The 25,441-nt window shown below is 42.6% G+C and overlaps 1 protein-coding gene and 1 long non-coding RNA gene across 4 annotated transcripts in view; both read right to left on the minus strand.

The window, feature by feature from the left end:
• PTPN4 (protein tyrosine phosphatase non-receptor type 4) overlaps nucleotides 1-7,406 on the minus strand; it is a 121,952-nt gene extending 114,546 nt beyond the window's left edge. For all 3 annotated transcript variants that reach the window (XR_010389945.1, XM_064514723.1, XM_064514722.1), the window contains exon 1: nucleotides 6,613-7,406. The gene's annotated coding sequence lies outside the window, so the exon portion shown is untranslated. The remainder of the gene's footprint in view (nucleotides 1-6,612) is intronic.
• A 1,551-nt stretch (nucleotides 7,407-8,957) lies between these two features.
• Nucleotides 8,958-14,695, minus strand: LOC112994227 (uncharacterized). The gene is made up of 2 exons (XR_003261888.2): nucleotides 14,211-14,695; nucleotides 8,958-12,269 (listed from the first exon to the last, which is right to left on the minus strand). It is a non-coding gene; the product is annotated as an uncharacterized LOC112994227 (long non-coding RNA).
• Between the last annotated feature and the right edge of the window lie 10,746 nt (nucleotides 14,696-25,441).

Genomic DNA, 25,441 nt, shown 5'->3' on the forward strand with positions numbered 1-25,441 from the left:
CACCTAGACTTAACCAAAGGTGACACATCCTTTGGGTTTGAAAGGGGTAGTCACACCTTCAGCTTTCAAACAACCACTGTCCAACACACATTGTATCTGGAAAGGTTCTCCCAAATATTGCCTTTAAAGAGATTAGCTCCACCTAAGAACGGGTGCATTCAGATGAGCGAACCAGATCTTGTATCTTCTTACTAAGTCAACACACAAACCTAAAAGACAGAATAGGTGGGGACTTACTTTCGGATCAGGACTCCCAAGCCCAGCCAATAGCCTGAGCTGCACTCAACTACTGCAAACAAGACTGTGGCATTCACCGCAACAGCAGCTCACCTCCCCCAGAAAGCTGAGCATGAGACCCTCTTCCAAGGAAAGCCTCAAGAGAAGCTCACAGTATATTAATTTGGAAGTTAAAGTGACTTAAATTTCAGACAGCAAGTTCTATAAAATTTTATTTTGAAGAAGTTAAACAAACTGATAAACCTCCCTTCTCCTAAAGTATTTCTTTTCTAAATAGGGGCACTATATAAACTCAAGAGCGTATCTTAAGACCAGTACCAAGGCTATATGCAGTTTAGAGACATGATATAAAACTGGCATATGCAATGCGGGCACATAACATCTATAGGAAAAAAATTTACCATACAGTAATGATCACTGGTCACCTCTCCAGGTCATATTTAGCTCTATTCACACTTTAGAAGACAAAAATATGTCACACTACTTTTTCACGTGACACTAAAAGGAGCTAGTTGCAAAAATGCAGACAGACAAACACAATGTGACATATCTTTAATTAAGCTTCAAAGATTACCCTCTCCAAAGCTTATTTTTCATGGAGAAACTGCATGTTTTTTTTTCCTCCTTAAACATTTCTGAATCCACTAACAAGTTTAAGGGGAAAAAAAAAACCAGTTATACTATGTGATTTTTCCTCCAAAACTGTATCTTGGGGTTTTTTTAAGCAAAGGCATAGAACCACAGCTGTAAGATCTTTTTCTGTTCCTACAGAAAAACATCCCATTTTGGATTATCATAACTGGTCTGCACATTATCAGCACAACTTATTAAAGGCTGCTGCTAGGAAAAACCAGAACATGATGAACATGTTTCTCAGATTTACAAATACCTGACATGGCCTAAGACAATACACTGGCAAAGCATCATCAGGAAATCATGCATTCATCTACACAAGAAGCAGGCTAACACGGGAGTCTGGAGAACATTATTTGTAATAACTACTCTTCCTCCAACTGGTATATTTCTGTGCACCATTATTGAAAATATTATCATTTCTCTACCTTAAGAGACAGAGGAATTAACAAATTTTCTGTTACTTTACAATCAAGTCAGTTCAGCATCAGATCGCTATGGGCACAAAGTGGGAACACAAGCTTCTGGTATGACCCACTTCCATCTCTTCTTCTAAACACACAGCCTTGCAGCCTATCAAATCCACATGCTCAACTACTTTGCAAACATCACCTTCCGCTGCACAAAGAAAACCCACCAATCTTGCTGGTTAACCTTCTTCCAAGACAAAGTATGTTAGCACATCTCTGTGAAACAAAGGAGGCTACAGCAAGCCCTTATCTTTTACCAGCTGCTGCTTTAGTTTACACAGAAAACTATCTGCTTCAGATATAGTTTCAATTTCTGGTTTCAAACCTGGCTGATGTTATTAAAAAAAGGGAGAGAGAGACAGAGAGAGACAGAGACAGAGAGAGACAGAGAGAGAGAGAGAGAGAGAGAGAAGGATAAAAATTATTCTCAGATAAGTCTTGTGTTACATGATTGTTTCCTTTTTTAAGCTTTCATTATTCTCAGAGGGACTTAGTTTCAGGGTTGTACTGATAATATAGTCTGTTTCCCATTTCTGGCAGTCTTTTGCAATAGAAACAAAAGACTTTGTTTGGGGGTTTGGTTGGTTTTGGGGTGGTTTTTTTTTCCTTCCCTTTTCTGGGAATGGAAGAGGGACAAACCAAGTGAGCATCATTAAAGCATACGCTGTTAATGAACGTAAAACCAGATCACATTATATTGTTACAATACTCCTAATAAACAACAAAAACTAATGCTAAGAGTTTAGGCTTAAATGAAATTTTATATTAAAAGTTCATGAAAACTATCAAGTAGAATAGCAAACCTACATGAATAACATTAACAGGTTAACAGATTGGAATAGTATCCCAAAAACAAAAACAGCACCAGTTAAAGAAAGGTTTTTAGCATTATTTATATATTTAGAAATTTTAAATTTAAAGTAAAAATCCTAGGTTGATAAGAGAATGGAATACATCTTCCTTCATTCTAATCTATGACATTCTAATAAAAATAAACAACTAAATACAAAAGTTTTAATCTCTAGCAGCAGTACATTTGATTTGCACTTGAAGATCCAGGCTTTTGGTCATGCAGAATAATTCAGCCATTCTCTCAGCTAGTTAACCCTGGGGAAGATAAGGAATGGCCACAAAGGCAATGAGGGAATGTGCATGCTATTGGGAGTGCATTATCTCTCCCCCCCCCTTTAAATCTTATGAATGGCCTGAAAACTCTAAGCGTCAATTACAGTTCATTCCAAAAATCAGTGAAAACACTTCCTAAAACACCCTTCATTACAGAGCAAAAGTATTCATAATTAGAAGAATGTTTATTTTTAAAGGAATATTAGCCATTTCCCGCTTCCTCATGCAACTGCAGAGACGGCAGTATCTCATCAGCCACACAAATAGAATTGCATTTATCATGTAAGTCACCTTAAAATTGGTCCAAAGAGATAATTGCAGTGTGAGACAAAAGGAAGTGTACAAACGGAGCTTTAGCTGGGCCATTATTAACTCTTTTTTTAAAGGTACAAAAGTTGAGAAAAGGAAAGCTGGTTCAACTCTCGCATTTCAAACACACACTCGTATAATTACGCTGGTCTGATCTACCCAAATATTTGACTATCAGCTGTAATATTCCGTAGAACATACGGGGACACAGTACACCAAATCAGAACAGACTTTAGTGTGTTGTAACACAGATCACTATAAAAAGATCTAGTCTGTAACCTACATCTGTACTGCTAATTCAGATACGTTAGTACGTCAACAAAACTTCTGTCAGCACGTTAAACTACTGTAAACTTGAAGTAATTATGTTCTAAGTGATAAATAGTAACAGCTTTCTAGTAATTCCGAAATAAGAATGGAAACTGACTTTTACCATCTCTAATTTTCTAATAGCTGCAGATACGTAATTTTATGACAACATACCAAAAAAAACTTCCAGAAAATTGCAAAAGTTTAAAAATTAAAAAGCTTTCGAAAGCCTAGATAAAAGTATTTTTGTGCTATTTCAATGGATTACAAGTCCTTGAGGAAAAACAGCTTCTGTTCCCAAATGAGCATAAATGAACAGCTGGCCCAGAGAGCAAAGACCTGCTGTTATACTGCCAGGCCACTGTTCATCTCTCTTGGTTCTGTCTTCTACTTAACCCACCCTCCCCTCTCCTTTTTGTTCCACCTTCATAGTTCCTTCTATCCACTACAAACAAGTCCACTTTACATGCACCCAAACTATTTTTTACAGTTGTTTAGACCAGAGCAAAATAAAACTCCTGAGAATTTTTTCTGGCTATTTTCTGAAAACTGACAGCAGAGTGAAAGTGTGTTATTAAAAAAAAAAAAAAAAAAAAAAAAAAAAAAAAAAAAGCACAGTCAACCATCTGCTGAAAGATTCTCTTGTTTGGCCATTTTTATAATTGGTGAGAATGGAAGTGAGGTGACACAAAAACAGGATGTGAAGGCATGGGATTCATGTGATCTTGAACCAAATTTAAACCCAGACCAGTGGGGTGGGGAGGAGAGGCAAGACAAGGGAGAATCACCATGCAGAGGATCTAAGTAGCAGCATTATGAAGGTTTTAGAAGATAAACCAAAGAAATTCACTATTTGTCAGTTTTTAAAAATAATCCAACTTCAACAAACGGCATGAACATGTTTATTTATGTTTTAATCAACTGAGAATTTAAAATATAGTTTTTTAACTCGTCATAATTTGCAAAAGTCACTGAACCCATCCATTTACCTCATCCAAAGGTATGAAACAGCACAAGAAAACCATTCTTTGTTTCCCATGTACACGTTAGCTAACAGGACTAAGTGAACCATGCTGAGTATCTTCCCTGCCACTATATTCGAACTTGTAATTTTCACTTGGTTCCCCCAGAATATGCTTAGAGAATACACATTCCGCTTTTTAAACACAAGCATCAAATGATGCACAAAACTTCCAAGTACATTCAGCAAAGACTCATAAAATAACCCATCAAGAATAACAAGGCCCTAGTGAGGTGGAACCTCCAAATACTGATTAACATCTTCCAGCAGTGCTGAAATACAAAATGAAAGCTATTTCAAAAATCACATTTTCCACAAAATAATCATGTCACACACTGTCATATTAGGCTGTTATTCTGCGCTCCAGTGCTTTGATTCCCTGCACACATTTATGGAAGCCTATATGACAGGCCACACAAACACGAAGGTTAACAATAAAACATACGACACTTTCACATGCAGCAAACACTCATGATAAATACTGGCCTTGTATCTTCGGAATCAATGTTTAAGCTCCAGTTTCTGCTGTGAGTTTTGTGTTGGTGGATCCTCCTGCCCAAACATGGGTCACAGCAGGATCACACAAAACGCTGCACTCTGGATATTGGCTTACCACATATTTAACATATACTAACAAAAATGACATTTGAGTACTTATTATGTGACAGAGTTCACTTATTGAGTTCATCCACTCAATACAGCAATTAATATTTTAAGATGACAGGATCTTGCTTTTATTCACGTATTTTACAAATATAGCTGCTAATAATAAAGTGCTAAGTCTGCACTGTTTTTCTCTAACTAGAAGAAACTTTCCTGTGACTCTACTGTAAGTATACCCATCCCAGTATTTTTAGCAAGGCTGTTCAATCAGTATTACGTTCAACCTAAATTAGGCGTTAGCAGGACAACAGAATTGTGAAGCACGACAACAAATAATGCATTTCATGCAAAATTTTACCCAACAAGAACTGAACATGAAACTGAATCCTAAGTGGGTGAACCTGACTGAAACAAACCAAACTACAAATACAAGAAAATGTATAGGAAAGTAGAATATTAATACATTTCTGCTTTTGGAGGAAATACAAATGTATTTCAAATCTTACTCTAACTTCAGGAAAAAATTCAAGTTAAGATCAGGAAAAAAAAGGGCATCTAAAAATGTATAGAAACTGTAATTAGAACAAAACTGATCTTCAAGAATCAGACCAGCAGTTACCTTTCTGAATTTATACAGCACAAACGTGGCTGGGAAATGCGTATGCACACATACACATATTTGTAAGTTCATCGCCCAGAATCATATTTTGTCAACGCAGTGCAAACCTGAGTTACGCCAATATGTAAAAACAACTTTTTAGGTCAGTGAAGCAAGAAACCCATTGTCAGGAAAACGGCATCTGTAAGATTACGATACTAAATATTTTATGTTTAGGCAACGAAGTGGAAAACTTTACCGCAATGTACCTATCTCATAATAAAATGGCTTTACAATTCCTAATCTAATTCACTCATGTATTCCTGCAACCCGCATTTACGATGTAACGAGCTCATAAACGTCTGCATGTGTGTGAACACACCAGTGGCTCCCAACGCCACAGGGCAGCTCGCTGCCAGTAACAAACAGGGGAACAGGCGCGCACACAGCCCCCCGGCCATTCACAACAGAATTCAGCTCCGGGCGAGAGAAATGCCCCGTGGATGAGAAAAATGTACGCGCCTAATATAGTCTACCAATTATTTTCCAGCTGAAATCCATCAGCATTTCTGTAACAGGGGAATCAGATAAAGAAGTATTTTCTGTATCGCACCTAAAAATATATACATATGTAACAGCTTGGCCATGTTGAAATCTTGTAAGGGTGTAAGTAGCAGCGCAAAGTTCATTCATGTATATTTCATATCCGAACATCACAAGGTCTGGGATTAGAGGAGCGGTTGCAACATCTCACCCAAGCCGGCAGCTGGCTAGTTCAGCAGCGAGCTCCGGTGTGGTTTTTGCAGGGAAAGGGACGTTTTTCCCCTTCCCGCCCGCAGCGCCGCGGCGCACACGGGTCTCCCGTCCCCGGTCGGGCCCGAGCACGGCGCCCGCAGGACACGCGCCGTTACACAAGCGCCGGCTCCGGGCGGGCGCTGCCCCGCACCGCCGCGGCCAGCGGCCTCCCTGCGCGCAGCCGGGCGACCGGCACCCGCCTGGGGGCCCCGGGCACCACGCTGCCGCGCTAAGCGCGTATAAAAGCCGTTCGGGAGGTTTTACAGACCCCCAACCGCCCTTACCCCCCCCCCCCCCCCACGGCCTCCCGGCTCCTTCTCCCGACGGCTGTTTACGAGCTCGCCGAGGGCCGGCGCTTGGCTTCAGCCCTGCCCGACCCCCGGGGCAGCCAGGAGCGGGATTTCCCGGCCTTTCCGGAGGGGGCAGAGCGGCAGCGCCCCCGGCGCCAAGTTACGGGCGCCGGGGGCGGCTCTGCCCGCGGGGGCACGGCACGGCGCGCCGCGGCCGCTTACCTTCATATAACAGCCACGTCCTGCCGCGGGGAGCGCGGCGCGGCGGCGCCCGGGCAGCCGGCGCGGGGGCTGCGCTGGCCGCTGTCTGCCCGCGACCCCCTCACAGGCACACACGCACACCCGCACCGCCAGCCGCGCACGCACAGCCGCACACGCACCGTCAGTCAGCCTCGCGCACAGTCAGCCGCACGCACACAGCCACGCGCGCCGCCCGCCGCCTTCAGTGGCCCCGCAGCGCCCGGCCGAGCCGCAGCCCGGGCAGCAGCCGCAGCAGCCGCCCCGCGCCCAGCCGCAGCGCCGGGGACCACATCGTACTGCGGCGGCGGGGCCGCGGGGCCGCGCGCCGGAGCGGCGGGGGAGGGGAAAGCGCAGGCGGAGGCAGGGACGGGGGAAGCCCGCCGGGGAGGGCGGCGACCCCCCTCCGGCCGCTCCCTCCCCCGCTCCGCGCCGCTACGGCCGGCGGGGGACGAGCCGGCGGTCGCGGCGCCGCTGGCGGGGCAGCGCCGAGCGCACGGGGGCCGCTACCCGGCCGCGCAGCCGGGGCGCCCCGCGCGGACAGGGGCTCGGGCTCCGCCTCGCACGCCCCAGCGAGGAGGGAGAGGGCGCCGGGGAGGGGGGGGAAGCCGGCGGGGCCCCGCAGCGGCGCTCTCGCTGCCGGCGCGCGAGCGTGTGCCGCGGCGGGAGAAGGGGGGAGCAACAGCAGCCTCCTCCCCTCATCGCCGCCCGCCTCATACGGGCAGCGGCGGCAGCATAGCAACCAACATGGCGGCTGCGCAGTCACCCGGCGGCGGGGGAAGGGGGGCGAGAGCCCGTTGAGAAAAACTCGCGAGAACTGCGCGGGAAGCGAGCCGTGCCCTCGTGCTTGTTAGTGGCCGCGCGGCTCGTCCGTAAGGGACGAGGCAGTGCTGAGGCTCCATCCCGCAAGATGATTGGTCGAGCCTACTGTCAATCAAAAGGGGCGGTGTCCCGTCTCCGCGTGGGGGCACCAACTGGCTCCTGGAGCTGTCGGTCACGGCTCGAGAGCCCGCCCCGAGCGCGGGTGCGCTGAGCTTGTCGGCCCTCAGCGGGCAGTTGGGGCGCGGCGGCGCCGGCCGGCGGGGTCATACCGGCCTTTACCTTGCTTCGCCTTTCCTGGGGGAGATAATTTCTTTTCTGATGGGTTTTACTGGTTGTTTGAGCCCCGGGTTATGCCCCGCAGCCCCTCTAGCCCACACTCCCACCACAGGGCATTAAAGTGACCCAAGAAGTTGGCGTTAGCTGCGGGCTGTGGGTGAGGGCAGCGATGGCTGGGCAGAGCGGGATCCTCCTGCTGTCCCAGGGCCTCAGAGACTGGGAGAAAGATGGCGGATAAAGGGGGCTTTTGGCTACGGGCAGCACCCGTGTGCGTCTTTGTCTCATGGGACCTGCAAGCAGCTCGAGCACAACTGCTGGGCTGGGGCTAGGCCGCTCGGGTGGCAACAAGTCTACGCGGTCATCAGGGCTGCCGGGTGCGCAGACCCCCCTCGGTGGAGGAAAAGAGCCAGAAAGGGGGAACGCGGCTGTCTTAGCGGGGCAGCCTCGGTCTTGGCCCTGTGTCCGCCCCAGCCTCACCCTGCAAATGTCCCCCAGAGCCGTTTCTGCCCGTGGGTTACTCCCGGAGTTCAAGGCATGCGGTGCCTTGTGCCTCTCAGCCATGTAAAGGTGTTTGTATGTGGTGCACAGGAAGGTCGGCTACGCAAGGCTTCGTTTAACGACGACGCACACAACTTGGCCCTTTCATATAGTTATTTAGAGTATGTGTGAAGGGGTTTGGTTAAACATTTCTTTATAACCTCCTTTATTAAAATCTGGCCTTCCACAACAAGCTCTTTATCAAATAATAGACACGTAGGATACATGGTTGAGAGCAAGATCTTGGTTTTCACAATTAAATTCCTAAACTTAGCAAGGTGCAGCTTAATATTAGGAGAGTTTGTATGCACTCTTCTAATTGGGAAGCTTTCTAAAATCTTATTCTTTTGATGTTTGGAAACCCTCTTTATATTTCCGGCCTAAATTTATTCATGGTCATTTTATACCCATTTGTTCTTGTGCCAATTTTGTTCTTTTGCTTAAATAGCTCTTTCTTAGCAGTGTTTACCCTGAATTTATTTTTAGAAACCAATCATACCAGCTTTTGTTTTACTAGGCAAATAATACAAGCGCTTTTAACCTTCTCTCCATTTTATTCAGCAATATTAGGACCCACAGGATTCTCCTGGTGCCTTTTTCTCTTTTAGGACTAAGCTGAATCAGGGGTTTCAAGACTGAATGTAGAGGAAGGCAGTCGAGCAATAATGTTAGATAATGCACAATGTCTGAGACACTTTTAAATAATAGAATTTTAATGATTTTTACTAGAAAACACTCATAAAATGCTGTTATTTAAACTTTATTAATAAAACCTATAATTAAAATTACAAAGTTTGAAATGTAAATGTTTCTCTTGAACAAGTGCCTAGACAGATGTCATAAAGGCCTCAAAATAACAGCATCAATAATGCCATTCCTTAGTGTGTCCCCGTTGCTTCCGCTCTTTGCTTCTTGAGCATTTCCGTAGTTACATTGACAAACTCTTTGTGTTCTGTCTAGAGGCTACCAATAAGTGAATTCTGCATTTCTGAACTACTGTCAGCCTCTCAAGCAGGGGGCAACATTTGTTCTTCTGTGCATTAAAGGGATCCTCATCTGCAGAGTTGTCTTGGTTTCCTGATAATTCTGTTTTTCATATCGTGGTGAATTTATTCACAAATTGTATAGATATGTTTTAATCCATTTGCACATAAACTTCAAAGTTTGCTGCTCACATTTTCATATATTTTCATTACTTGCGCCTGGATTATGCCAAACATACTGTTATGTTCAACTTAAGAATAACAATAATTAAGATACTCTTTTATACAGAGTGTAATAGAGAAACAATCCAAAACTCAGTGTGACTGTAGAACTATACAACTTTTATTTTGCAAATATCTCTTTAAGCTGTTATGAAAGGATATGTCTTGCTAATCTAACACAAAATTGGGGACACAGAGAAATTAAAGGCTAGACACTTCAAAGGTGTTTCCTTACAATACATTATTATTCCTATTATTCCTTGTTTACAGAGGGCTTGATTCAAAGCCCTAAATAAAGCCAGTAGAAGATTCCCACTTTGTGCAAAGTACTTCAGTTCAGGCCTACATTGCAAGAGTTATGAATATTTTCTAAGTAGATATTGAGACAAAGTTATCTAACTCATGATCTTACAAAATAACATGGAGCAAAACTGCACTGCAAAGTATTTGCATGTATCTATTGCTCTGAGCTATAATGTGGAGGGCAGCATAAGCAGCAGAGAACTGATTTTCCAGACTTCCCGAGTTAAGTGTTACCTGAATGATCACTTCTCAAAATTGTGAATTAAAGTGAGACGAGAAAGCAAACTAAAATGTGATTATTTACTAAAAAGAGAACACATTCTTTTCATATGTAAAAACAGCATTTAGCTCACTTTCAGTAGTGTGGTTCTTTTATGTAAGAGCAAGTTTTCTGGTACAGTCTGCCTGCCTATATGAGCAATTAAATCTGCATTCTGCATAGATATTTCACATATCAAGAGCTTAATTTTCAAACTGGTGCATAGGGATTTATCTGCACTGTCCCTGATGCATTTTTAGAGGATATGTTATTTTCATGACTGCTAATGTACTGCTAGTAAAACACAAGTGTCTCAAGTCATTTTGTAGAAGTTACCCTCACAGCTCTGGTATAAATGTAGGAATGTACAAAGATCCTCCTTAATAGATCTGTGGTGTGTGTTTGTGCCAGCAACCTTATTACTCATGCAGGGCCTGCCAACCAAGCTGTGATAATTTATGTGAGAGAAACGTATATTAAAAATGTGAATGGGATTTTAAACCTCTCACTGAAATACCATGCAAGCTGCTTTGTTGCCAAGATGACATGCTTAAACACTGCATTAAAGCAATTCAAGATGAATAACTGTTGCCATAGGTGAAGTCTAGCTGGGGAAGGGGCGGGAGACAGGGCACTTAATTTTAATACTAAGATCAAGTATAATGTGTGTTTACTATCAGATATATTTTCTATGAAGTGGGATCCTGATCCAGCAACACGCTTAGGCACATACTCCTTGTTCTCTGAAACTGCAGAACACAGGCACAAACTAAGAATGAGATTAGCCAAATCCCACATGGAGCGTGCTGTCGATCAATGTGAAAGGCAGGCAAGTTTGTGCTTGAGCACGGCTTTGGGATCGCTGTTAAAACATACTATTGACAGAAATGCTGAGACTGTTTGTTCAACAGTCTGCTAAACTATGTAAGCTATGGGGACAGCATCATTTAGCTTTTTGCATCAGGGACTAGCTTTCATTTTATGTTTGTGTAATATCTGGTGCAACAGGGATCCGCAATGTTAGTTGTTAGAATACTCTGGAATAATAATTTGTGTTAATAGCATTGCTACAGCTATTAGGCAGTTCAGAGGCTCTCTGTATTTCTCTTAAAAATATTTAAAGGATAACCCTCTAGGAAGACACTGACTGAGAATGAAGGCTGATGAAGGCAGTAGTAGTTACTGTCCCTGGACCACAGTTTCCTAAGCTCCTCTGTCTCCATCCAGCCCTCAGCAAACTCCTTTGCTTTTAACATGCACCCAAGTACCACAAGGTTCCATTTTTAGATACCTATTGCAAATACCTGAGCCTTTTGTGAATGCCATCTGTGCATTCATTTGTGGAATATTGTTATTTTCTTCTTCAGTCCAAAAGAGGAATAGCATAAACCCTGGCAATTTAAATATAAAATCATAATAAAGCAGGCCAAAAAAGATTTTGAAGCATAAAAATTTTTCCAAATACATCAAGAACAGGAGATCTGCCAGAGAACATGAGGAACTAGCAGGCGACGGGGATATAACAGGAGCATTCAAAGAAACCACAGGAGAAAGGCTAAGTAGGTTTTTTCTACCACTGTTCATTATGGCAGGGTTTGAGGTGATTGCCACAACAAAACCTTTTTTAGGGGCACAGTCAGAAAAACATTCCCAAAGTGAAATAGCCGTATAACAGATTTTAGAGCCAATCAGGAAATTTTACAGTAAATAACCGCCAGGACAATATGCTGTTCACGCAGGAGTTCTACAGGAGCTTGGTATAAAATTGCCAGCCTATTAACTGTGCTTTGTAATTTATGGTTTGCTGTGAACTCAGTACTGGAGGCATGGAAGCGGCATATAGAACACCAATTTTTAGGAAAGACTTCAGGGAGAATCTCGAAACTACAGACTGGCCGGTCTGTAGTCATGGCTCATGACTGTATAATGGGAAGAGCTGGAAATTGCAAATCTGTTAGAGTGTTTTGAAAATGTCAACAAACATTGATAAAGGGGGTCTGATTTATATAGACTTTGTATAAACATTGAGACCTGAGAGTCCTTCTCAGCCGTAATCCTACTCCCTGTTGGGAAGAGACCAAGTATGTATCATCTTCTCTTCTCTCCTGTTTCCTCTCCTTCTCTTCCCAGTTTTCCTTTACCCTCAGTCTGATTTCCACAGAAAGGAAATCCACATGTATGGTCGGCAGGGAGACAGAGTGCGTTCCAGGTGTCTTCTCAGTCTGCACAGTTAGGAGAATCTAGACATGACATGAAGAACATCTCACCCACAGCTGGGATTAAGCAACAGTGTACATACATTTCCCAAAACATTTTGACAAAGGATACAAGAGGGCAGCTTCTTTTTTGATTAGTAACCGCTGCAAAGGAAAAGATGGGTAAACCATCACAAAGAAGGGAATAACTAGTGAGATTCCAAAGGGACCTATCCTTTAAAACACGTTCATAAGTGAAATAGGATGAACAGTGAGATGGCAGTGTTTTCCGATGATTCATAATTGTTCAGGATAACCAAAACCAAGACCATCTGCAAAAAGTTGCCAGTTTCTTGATAAAGATTGACTAGGTGATAAAATGGCAGCTAAAATGCAATGTCCAAAAATGTGCATGGAGGGAAAATAAAATACCTCGCTACCTGTACAAAATAGTGGTCTTCAAATCAGTTATCAGTCAGCAAAGATAGCTTGGAGTCACTGTGGAAAGTTTTCTGCAAATGCTAGGTCAGTGCTCAGTGGTGGTCAAAGAGGCAGTTAGGACTAATTAGGAAAGAAGAGAATGAAGCAGCAAACATAATGCTACTAAGTAAATCCTCAGTGAACATGTTCTTTCCTTAATACTACCCAAAATTCTGCTTACTGCATCTCAACATGTGGTAGCATCTTAAGCATTAGAATAGCATAAGAAAAGACAGAAAAGAGTGGCCAGGTTAATCACGAAGATGGAATGGCTTCTAAATAAGAGAGATTACTACTGAGTCTAGGACTCTTCTTGGAAAACAGATGACAAAGGGGGATAATAATACAAATACTAAAAAACATGTCCAACATGGGAAGATGAACAGGGAACAGTTGCTCACTTCTAATAAGATAAGAACTAGAATGAATCTAATAATAATTTTCAGGTGGAGGTATAAAACCAACAAAAGGAAGTACTATTTAAAGAACATTAATTAATTTGAGTTATTCATTTCCATAAGATATTTTAGATGCCAAAAGTATTAATGGCTGGAAGAAGTAACTAGACAGATTAATGCAACAAAAGGCTACTTTGCTGAGAGATGGACTTAGTCTCCAATTCTAGAAGTCCTTAAATTGCAGATTTTCAGAAATTGAGATGTTAAATACAAGGAAAGATGAAGCTATAATTGCTCTGTCTTTATATTCCTACTATAGGCATATGCTGCTGGCCTTAATCAAGTGCAGGATGCCAGGCTCTTTAGACATGTGGTCTGACTCAATTCAGCCTTTCTTATGTTATTGCTGGAGCAGAAAGAGTTCCGTCTCAGGTGGTTTGCTTCCTATCATAACCCGGAACTATAGGCATTCAACAAGAGAAATCCTATGAAACATTTTAATGAAAGTTTTTAGAACCTTAAAACAGACTGGAGATGAGATCCATAATGATCTTATTTTAGGCAAACCACTTTCATGGATTTAAAGCTCAAAATGACCATTCAGTTAGACCTGCAGTTTGACTTATCCCAAAGAACCTCACCCAGTAATTTCTGCAGCAAGCCTGTAACTTTGGTTTGAGCTATGCTGTATCTTTTAAAATAGTTTTTGCCTTTTCTAGCTCCATCATTAAGCAATCTAGCTAAGAATTGCCATGAAGCTTTCTGGCTTTGCAACTTGTCAGAAAATGTGTGGACAGGAGAGAAAGAAACATTCAAAAAGCAACAGAGTATTGATGAGCTCAACTTAAAAGGAATCAGCTCAATTCTTCTACTGATTTCTTTCTGTAGTGACAAAAAATAAATTCCAATGAGTATTTTGAAATGAACAGCTCAGGCATGCAGATTCTACATCCATAGGCTTAATTTTTTTTTCCTTCTATAAACATCTACATTGAGAAAGCCTTCTAACTTTACATTGATGTGTATCTGGCTGAATTCTCGATAATTTTCTGAAATTTGAAACAGTTTTCTGTTAGAAAACTAACAGAAGTTAGAAGCTAGAAGTTACCTTGCAATGATTCTAGTAAGCATGTTGCATGGGTGCAGGTTACCACGTTCTGTGCACAATGCTGCATTATTTACATTTCTGTTGCTAAGATCTCAGCTTCTGGGCAAAGGCCGTGGCATTTTATTCTGAGTTGACGCAGTCTGTGTAGATAAGGAATACACATTCCACCTTTGTAAAGACTTTGCTGTTGTTGGTTTTGTGTCCTTGATCTGAAATGAAAGCACTGGAAAGAGCTTTGACTTTCAGATGGGCACTTTTCGTGTTTCATGTCAGCTTCAAGTAAAACATCTGAAACATTTTGTGTTGAAACACACAAACACATATAAAAGAGGGGAAGAGAAAATGGCTGCTCTGTCATCCCTTTCCATTTTCCTGTTTGGGATTAAAAAAAAAATACCATGGTGTTTGGTTCCTTCGGCCTTTCACAGGCATTTTTACAAAAGTTTGCATAGAACTACTCACTCATCCGAAACACAGAGAAGACCATATGTCACCTTTCACTGCTCTGCAGTTTCACAGTTGAGGTTTTGAGGTCTACATTGTCTGCCAACAGCAAGCACCAGTGAAAGATTTTCCCCGCGAGTAAGAAATAGCCAGAAATGCAACTCCATCCCTAAAAAAAAAAATTCTTCTTTGTGGCAATATGTTATGACATATTTCAAAAGAAAATGGTTTTTACAAGATAATATATCTGAAGAGAAAAATAAAATGCTGTTTATTGACTGTTGTTACTTGTACTAACAGTTTGTTTGAGTGTGCAGCACAGAATACTGCCAAGTTTGACCTTTCCTAAGAAAGAGACAAAAGGCTGCACAGCAGCAACTCAGCTAAACAAAACATATGTGCAAACTACTTCCCGATACACCCACATTCTGGCCTCACTGCAAAGTAATTAAAATTGTCAAGAGAGATTTTGACCTGTTAAGCTCTTCCAGGAACTGTACAGCTCGTTCTAAATTCTTGATTCAGAGAATGTTCAGTTTTTCGCTTACTGGAGTAGTCCCAAAGTTCATTTTACACATAGCAAAAATTACTAGAAGTCTTGGACTGATCGTATAAAGTTAGACAGATTAGTTATAATAAACTATCAGCATTTACAGAAAATTCAGCTCTCTGCATTTTCTAATTGGGTGAAAAAAACCCTTATTTTCAAATCAAGGCTGCAGAAAGTTTGCATGTGGTCTTTTTTATTTAAACATATAGGTACCCTAAAAACATAATACAGATGCGGCATACATGAGATGTTCCCTCAGAAGCTTCTGTACAGATACTGCAATGGCCTCAACACCAGCAAAAATGAGGGGACCAGAGAGCCAGTGGAAGTTTTCAATCTATTTGACTGCTGTTATATGGATTGAACCCTGAAAAGATGCTTCTTCACAGACACAATAACTGCTTCGTTGTTATTTGGGAAACAGAGGAACAGAGAAGCCAATGAAAAGTGAAGTGTCAGCCCTATTGACTGTAGTCCTCAAACAAAATGGTAATATAGCATTGTATTGTGTTTACACTGCTATTCTGCCCACACCTGTCTCACCCAACCACAAAGGGACCACACACTGAGGACAGGATAGCTTCATCTCTCTGGTGACACCACCAACAAGCATACCAATTAGTTCCAGTTTTAATGTGGCTTTTATCTGATCTGAACCCTAGATTCTGATAGCAGATCTGTAATGTTGCCCACAGCTCATGAAATTTGATTATTATCTAAGAATCTTAGCTTTCATGTATTCCTGTTATGGCAGCAGCAGTACTGATGATAAGAATAATTATTATGATCTTTCTAGTCATAACAGTTGTGGAGAACTGGAAACATGAAAGTTGGAAAAGTCTGAAAAACAAATTAAAATGCTGATATATTTTGCATTTCACAACCTTGGAAACAAACTTATTTCTGAGTGCTTGGCACTGGCAATAGGGTTGGTACTGATACTCTCAAGTCCTCTTTGGGACAGTTGCAAGCATGCATAAAGAAATTCCTCTCTGCATAAAGAGGTAAAAATTTGGGGCTTGCTTTCTCCAGCTCTGGGCATGGTAACTTCACTGGACTGAAGTGGGATATTTTTGCAGTAATGTGTGCTGCCCTTTCCTAAGTTCTCAGAGCACAGGAAGGGGTATTCTGATGTCAGTGGGCTTTTCTTCTGACATTATCAGATGGGACTCCTGGCAGTTGTCAGAGGAAAAGGGAAATACCAAGGAACCAGGGGTTAGACTGAGATGGGGACTGTAGGGCAAGAGCTGGAAGGCACTTCAAGAGATGACCTTGCCAGCCTCACTGCTCAAATAAACTCTTTGCACCAAGACAGAAAAAAAATCCCCCCCCACACTTTACACCTTCCAGTTGGCTAATAGGGATGAAGGAGTAAACAAATGTGAACACTTCTCTCTCTCGCTCAGAGGAGTTAAAAAGGACAGAACGGGTAACCCTTAGGTCTCCTCCTGCCTCGCACAGGTTAGTGCCACAAGGCTAATACAGGTACTTTTGTAATTGCATGACAGTAAGGATGAAATAATAGCAACATACAGAGTCCTCATGAATAGCAAAGAAACTGTACCCCAGATATTTTTGGATTAAACACAGTGTTCTCTAGAGCTGCTGTTAAGGAGGGACATACTTACCATACACGTTGTATTTCTGCCCAAGGCAGCACATTTCCATGCCATATCACAAGGAACTGGCTTTGCAACCCCATTATTAATTTCCTAGCTGTATCCCTTCTCCAGCAGTAGTACTTATGGAAAAACTCCACTATGAACTGTGCCTCAGGGCATACTCTGGTGTATGGATTTGTGCTGCTTAGTTCACTTCCCCATAAAACACTAAAGACATTATGCACATGAAGAAGCCCCAATAAAGTCTGAAGAAAATAATTATTATGAAACAATCCTCCTATTCTTTATTAAGCTCATGGTTATTAAGGAAACTTTCCTCTTTTTTTGCCACAGACCTTCTACTCTAATCTGTTTATAAACAAGATATAGTCATGATATTCAGGGGAAAAAAAGAGAGATGGTGAAACTGTAATTCTAACCTAGAAACTTATGTTGAATAATTACACATGTGACTCCATTTTTCAGGATCTGCTGATATTTGATATGTTTCAAAAACTAAGTTCTTGAATTCTGGATCAAACCTACAGAAAGGCAGCAACAGTCCTCACTTTACTTGCACTTCCCGATCTTCCTTTAACTCTGTGAGTTTTGGGTGCACAAATAATTCAGGATTAGTCCTTAGCCAATTCCATTCTGAGCCAAATCTGGCTGAGGTGTTTCCAATGCAACCAGTCACTGTAGTAACACTGACATCATTCAGGTTGTGCAGGGTATAAGTCGGGGCAGAGTTTGCAAAACAGTAGCTCTGGATCTGTAGTTAGGCTGGAAACAGCAATTAACGTGAAAGGAAGAAAAGCAAAATTGACTGTGAGCTGGGATAGAAACACACCTCAGGAGAGAGAGCAGAATTTAAAACAACGTAGGGCAATTTCTGAAGGACAGTTTGCCTTCATAGTCTTTGTGTGCATAGACAGACCTTCTTGAGCTGAATTTCAGCCCATGATATTATCCTACTTTGTCAGGGTTACAAGCCCCTCATTGTACATGGTTTACTGTAGCCACATCAGAGCAACGCTTCAAGTGTTTTTCTGAATGATTTAGGAAAGTGAGCAATTCCTCACTCCACAACATTCACACTTTCTTCCCTGTGAAGGACAAGGCTTAATAGCATCCTCTATGTTTCTGCTGTGTGTTTTTTCTCTGTTATTTACCCTCTCTCCACTAGATGCTACACTGAGACCATCAAACATTTATTGAGTTAAATAACATAAATTTTAAAACTCAGCACAGAATAAAGTGTTTAAAACAGAAAAGTGATAGCATTGCTGTGTGTATGCAGTTCGTATCTGTATGGTGTGAAGAGAAGACTAGCGTATCCCACACTGGAGTAACTGCGCTGACTTCATCAGAGCTTCTTATTTACAGCTGCATGAATGAAGGAAAAAACAAATCCATTCATATTACTGTTATCACTCATGCGTAGTCATATCAGGTAATTATCCAAATGTATGAAGTGGTTTACCAAGAACATGCCACAAAATCTAAAATTAACAATATACTTGCAATATAATGAGACAGTCCTTTCTTTTCCTTTATACTTTATCTTAGAAATCAAAACTTGTATACTTATCTGGAAGAATTTTACAGTAGATTATGTTTTTGATACAGTTTACAGTTCAAATAATGTTCTAGATGAACATTGTTTTCCCTGATGTTTTGCGAGCGTTTGCCAACAGAGGAAGAAAGAAATGGCGTGGCTTCCACAGAGGCTGCCAGGCTGTTTTTTAACTTGTGTTGTGAATTATGCAAAGCCTCCTAGTAAACAGAGATCCTCTTACCTTTCAGCGAAGGCGGGCCAGACCAAGCATTTCTGCACAGTCTTTCTGGTGTGACAAGTTTATTGGATAAATATGTTAGGGCCTGTCTTGCAGTCTTTACTTAGGCAAAGCAAACCAGAGTTTGGAGACTGTTTCGCCTGAGCAAGGGGCTGTGCTTCTATCAGGTCTTTGTTTAGCCCGCATTCCTAGAGGTCTGCTTTTTGTGTATACCTTGCCATTTGTCACACTATTTGGAAATGCAGCATATGTTACTGCACAATTGCTAGCATTTTTATTGTTTTAGGAAAGGGGCAAATATAATTTGGCGAAACTTAAATATGACTGGGTTAAGGTACAACATCAGTGATATGCTTCCTTTCCAGTAAAAAATTAAAACATTGCTTCAAAACACTGCTATGTTTGCTATCTTGCTGTAACATGTTTTAATTGGCCTATCTAGACTTAATCTAGGACAAGAGCTGGAACAGAAAATGATGTTCTGTTAAAGTTAAATGAGGCTTTATAGAAGTAAAAAGTATTCTACTTACTGTTCAGGAACCCAGTCTGCTGCTGGTGTGATGAGCTTCACAATTACTGTGATATACACCAGCTGAGGATCTAGCCCCGATGCCCAGCAAATTGTGCTTGAGCTCTGACCTCCTCATTGACCATACAAAAGGTCATCTTCAGATTGGTATGGAGAAAGGTGGATTAAGAAACCGGGGGAAAAAATTCCCTTTCTTTCTTTCTTCCTAGTAGAGATGGTAAAGTTCAAATCAGTTTAGCCAGTGACAAGACACAGCATTATTCTAAGCCATAGGCGTTTTGCTGTGTTTCAGGCCAAAGGTTTCATTTTGGCAGATTTTCACTTAATACTTCCCCGTGGCAGACAAGGGAGATTTCTGCAGGGTCAGGAGAAAAAGCAGCAGATTCAGAACTGCTTGCAGATAGAGTTAAAAAAAGAACCCTAAATATTTTATGGTTGGTTACACTGAGATGCTAGTACAAAAAAGAAACATTTGTCCTCTGATATTTACCTTACTTACTTTCTCCATTCAAAAAGCTAAAAGCAAACAAAAACGCCAGCCCTGAAGTAGGTCACAATTCTCTGCACAATCAAACAGAAGGTCACGACCCAAATGAGAGGGAGTTTGCTTCATGATGATCCTCAGAAATAAGGGAGCTGTCAGTGGTAGGGATTCTGGATGCCTCGGGGAATTGTAAACCGGAGCTCGGGGGAGCTGCTCATCTCTAGCCGACTGGTTCATCTTCAGCTCAGGTCAGTACTGATCGAAAATCGTTATTCCGGGCTGTCTGTTCAGTACCCAGGGACTGAATCTGGGGATTTAATCATGTTCCCAGAGGTCAAGCAGCCGCATCACATAAAAACACTGCTGGACCGGAAGTGAATTTCTAATTTTGGTGGCAGACTGACCAGTAAAGAGGCTGATATTGGGAAGTAACCATAAAGACTAGAGTACATCAAGGAAAAGATGGCAGTTTACTGTGGGCACAGACTGCAGGGAAGGAGAATGTGGCGAAATGGCAGGCGGTTTGCTTTTCTGCTTTTCAAAATACGTATATTTTGTGGTCAGACAGAGGACTTCAGTCTTCTGGATGCTGGTGGAGCACTAGCATTTGCAAGTACAAGCACTGCTCTGAGGTCTCCTCTGCGAGACGTGACTCTAGGTCTTTGTGGCAAGTGAAGTAGTGCCATGTCCATGACGAACAGAGCAGAGCTGGGCTGACTCTACCAAGGATCTGTCTGTCTAGCGCCTCAGCACAGCTGCTGGTGACCCCAAGCAGGACCGGACAAGTGACTCCCTTGGCACTGGAGCCAGGCTGATAAAGCCACAGGGACTGCAGCTGCTCCCTGACCAAAGCACGAGTGTGGTTCAGTTGACAAGGTGAATGTTACTGAAATAATTTTGTGGCACATTCTTACCCGTAGTGCAGGTGGGAGGAGAGAGTTTGATACAGTATGGTAGAAGTTAAAAGCAGCTTGACATTGAAGCAGAAAAATACTACTCTTCATCTGCATATACTAGAAAACACAGCAACAATATTTTGATGTTCTCTTTCCTCTACTAATAACGTCTTTGTTTGGACAGTGTCTGAGTATTTGTGGGTGGAGAAATTCTGCCTGCTAAGGAAGACCAGGGAGGAGGCATTTAGCTTTCCCAGGTCTCTAGGTTGGAACTCATTGTCACTATTTGTAAAGAGACATTCCTCTCCCCCCACCCCCATGTTTGTGGCCCTTTTTTGCTCCAGTTAACCCTATGGCAGAAGTGCTACACAAGAAATAGCAACCAAAACAGAAAGTGTTGCAATTTGCCACGTTAAAAAATTTGCTTTGCTGGACTTGAATCGCAACTGGAATTACTGAAAGTGGGAATGATTTTTTTGAGGCCAATTCCTTTGGCACATTTTATAACACCATGAAATTAGCTAGTTTTCCTGCAGGACAGTCTAGCATGTAATTAATTACACTGTCTCACAATCACACAGAATGTTGCACTGCTGATATTAAAGCTGATATTTCACCAACCTTCGCATTACAGCTGCAGACTGTCAGTTTACAGTAAAACTAATCCCAGAAAAGTCTTGACAAGCACTACCACTCTTAGGTGACAAGCACAGGGAAAATGCATGCTCGCATAAAGCCTGACCCTATATAGACCTTATATAGATTCTATATAGAACCTTACAGAAACACTGCACTGCCTTTGTGACAACCCATCTCATAACATCTTCTCACCTGCCCCAATCTCCACCTTTCTCTCCCATTTCTACCCTATTTTTTGCCTACTATCTTCTTGCCTGTAATCTCTTGAACTTGGATCGGGTTGTCTAGCCTGAGCAGATGTAGGACTGTTACAGGATCATTGTTTTTGGATCAAAACACCGCACTGATCCTTAAGAACATCCCCCCTGCCCCTCCACTTACCACCTCACAAACCACATCTGACACCAACTCTCTGGATTTTACTATACTTTGTTCCATACCACAGTTCCCACAGGTCTTTTGAAAGGCGGAGATTCTTATCTCCGAGGCGGAGACATTTCTGACTCCTTTTGCTGTCCTTTCCTGTGGCCCTGATGATCCCTGAGGCACCTCCATTCACATTTTAGGGAAAGAAAAGCATCTCTAATGACGGTGGCAGTGAGAGAAGGAAGGCTTTATGTAGAATGGTTACACCACACAGATTAATCATGTTACCAATCACATTTAAAAATTGAATTTGCCTGCAGATGGACCAGGTGGCTTGTTAACAGTTGTACCTTGGGGGTCTGGAATATCTCCTTAACTAGAACTGGGAACTTTCAAATCAGAAAGGCTCTTTTTGAGGTCAGTGGCTTAGGAAGGCCAGACAGGTGCTGGATAAGCACAACGAAAGCAGAATTTGGGGACCTGCAGTAAAAGCATATAACCTGAGGAATAGCCCAGGGCACTGGTGCAGTGAGCTACTTTACCTCTTGTGGGTTGTTCCTCCCCCTCTTTAACTGGGGACTATGAGGATGTTTCACCCCCAACATTAGAGATTCTCCTGTCTGCCTTGGACCATTGGCCGAACAGGACATGGCAGTGCTTCGGACAACTCAGAATGACCAAGGCTCAGTCCTCAGCGCTGGCTGTGGCCATCCCGCCGCGCTGGCCCGCGTGCCCTGCGGCAGGCCCTGTTCTTGGGCAGCAGGCTCTTGCGCTTCCCTCCATTTCGAACCCAGTTGTCGGGTGCCCAGAGCAGCTATTTCCCACGCTGCCGGAGTCACCGTCAGCTCCGCGGGAGCTGTGCAGCGTCCTCTGCCCACCCACACCCTCCGTTGGGAGCGGCCCGGGGAGCCGGCGCAGCCCTCCACCCGCACCGGCGGCTCCTGCGGCGGGGGGGACCCAGCAGCACCCCCAGCCCCAGCCCAGCACGACGGGGAGTCCGGGGCGAGCTTCCAGCCTTTCAGTGGTAAGGCCCTGAGAAAGCTGAACTGAATCACGGATTTTCATATTCACCCGCTGTAGCGCTGCTCATATTTCACGTGTACTTTGATAGAGCCATCGAAAAAAAATCAATGCAAAGATCACACTTTCCCCCACGTGTAATAGCTTTTAGCGCGTACCATTAATTACATTTGTCGGCTTCTGATCAAAGGCTCATAATACTTTCCCTGCAGCTCTTTGTCACTGGGTTATTTTCGATTTGCAAATGTAGTGCCTCAAATAAAAAGGGAAAACTGATTTTTTTTTTAATATAGTGCTCAGTTAAACGCAGCGTTTGTGCAGTAATCTGATTTGTACAGGACAAACCTGCCAGCTGCAGTGGGTGCAGCTCCTAGATGGAAGGAAGGTCAGACTGACTGGTCCCCACAGCCTCCTCTGGCCCCGACATCCACTAATCCTGGAGCAAGCTCCATGCAGACGGACGCCTGGAGCCCATCTGGAGGTTCATCGCTAGCGATTTCTGTCTTCACGTCCCACCTTAGGAGTGGGAACCGCGAGCCCAGCTCTGGGCTACCAGCTCCAGCACTGCTGTTGCGATGCCAGGAGGTGGTGTGTCTCAGAGAAGCCCGGGGGTCTGCCCTGCCAAACGAAGTCGGGGAGTCTGGCCAAGCGTGTATCAAATCTGTTAACTTAATTTGACAGCTGAAGGTTAGTTTTGATAATACTTCTAATGCACCATGCTGTATCTGGTAAAAGTAATTAAGTCTTGGCCAATGCATCATTTAATGCTGCTAATTTTTTGCTGAAACTACCAGGCTGGTAGTTTTTGTTTTTAACTTAGCCTGAACTACTTGGTTTTGCTTTCGTGAAATAAAGAATTAGATCCTGCTAGCATAAAGTTTAAACAAATTTCCTGAAGCTGAAAAATGGCATTAAATCAGGTCTTTCCAGTACAAACTGATCCAGGCAATTCTTACAGGGCTATCCTCTCAAGAGGAAACATAAATGGAAAATACATATTTGAAATACAACCACTCAGACATTCAGAAAATAGATGCACTTGTGCATTTACATCATACAACCTACAGACCTTCAGTTTGAAGTTACTAACTTAAACCATGACTTACTAAAGTGTTAACAGTAGAACCACATGCAGAAGGAGATTTGGCCAACATAACCATACAAGCGGGTGCTGGAGAGTTAGACCTGCTTAGAGCCATAGCACGGGCTACCACAAACCTTGGTCTAAGGGTCCTCTCCTCCTGTCTCACACTGGGGTGACTGGGAGCTGGGTGGATCCTCGCTTCTTCTCCAGTCACAGCAGATAATCTGAAAAAGACTGCAGCAGTTTATTCCTGAGACTGGCCAATTGCACCTCACTTTTTCCTAGAGCGAGGGGGAAGGCAAAGCAGTGCTGCTACTTAAAAGAAGCCATGAAGTGCTCATGAAGTAAAGCTTTACAGCATGATGTGTAGAGGGAAGGGAGGCAGAGTGGGGAGTCAGAATATATAACTCTTGAAGCCACATATCGTGGATATCAAGAAAACAGGAAAGCTGAGAGGATTCTGCCTGTTTGAAACTCTTGGTGCTTTAGTGAGATGCTAAGATTTGATACGGTGAAGATGAACAGCTTTCTGAAGATGCACAGTGCTTGTGTAGAGGACATCAGGTATAACCCAGGAAAAAAACAACCTGGAAAGACTCTTAGTGAGTCTTTAAGGGTAATACCATCTCTTTTAGAATGGCACTGCAACACCAGCTCTCAAGAAAAAATAAATAAATAAATCAGGTCAAATGTGGAAAGTGATAAGAAGGTTTCACAATGAAAGAATAATGCCTATAGCAATGAGGTGTGAGTATGAGCTTACAAATGAACCTATACTATTTCTGCAGGTTGAAACTTCTGTCCCAGAGAAGGGGGGCATATCATTACTCAGAAAAGTGGATTTTGTCCTAACCTTCAGAATCCTGCATGATCCCAAGGGAGGCTTGCTGCCAACGACCCCCCAGATGACATACAGCTACATACGGTATAGGAGAATCCCACACGTTCCTTCCTGGTCAAATCCTCTGTTCTTCCGATCAGGAAAAGGTGATCCAGAAGCTCTTACACCAGCCCTGTACCAACTGTCTGCACTAAGGAATTTTCCCACAGCCACATGCTCTTCTTTTCTCAACTGTTTTACCTCTGTAGACAAAAATCTCTGCCCAAAATCTATTCTTACAGGGTATTGACCTACGTGTCAGTCAGGGCTGATCATTCACAGTTACCTCAGTCTTACATAAGGATGCAGTTTAACAAGCTCACAGGATGGTACAACTAATTTGTAAGTCAATATTTCAGCTTTGTCTTTGACAGTATGCAGCATCTTTTTATGCACCAGGAACATCTTTAATTTACATACTCTACATCTTCAAGCTGTTCAGGTGTGACCATGTTATAAAACCTACATGATTCCAGTATAGCTTTGTGTAAACATAATTTATTTATTTGCTCTGCCGGCCTATGACAGCACAGAATAATAGCAGAGAGACACAGCAGATCAGGTTTCTTTAGTTTAAAGATCAGCCACAAGATCACAATCTGGCTCCTACAAAGACAGTGCAGGTTGTAAGCCCATATTTTCTGTCTAAGCAGATCTGCTTAACATTTTTTTCAAGAGATCTACAATACTAGATTATGCTAGAATTGGACGTATGGGATGGCATGATAAAGGATAATGAAGGGTCTGCAAGTTTTGTGTAGGATCTAAACAGTGATGTTTTAAGAAATACAGCAGATCTATTGTGGACATTATTTTACAAGAAAACCAAAATGTGTAGTTTCATGTGTTGCATCCAAATTACAACCAAAGTCTCAAACCAAACACAAGCAACACTACACTAGAGCAAATATCATAATAAAGTAATATTTGCATATGTATCAA

This window comes from Dromaius novaehollandiae, chromosome 7 (assembly GCF_036370855.1).
Source record: "Dromaius novaehollandiae isolate bDroNov1 chromosome 7, bDroNov1.hap1, whole genome shotgun sequence".
Classification (NCBI taxonomy): domain Eukaryota; kingdom Metazoa; phylum Chordata; class Aves; order Casuariiformes; family Dromaiidae; genus Dromaius; species Dromaius novaehollandiae.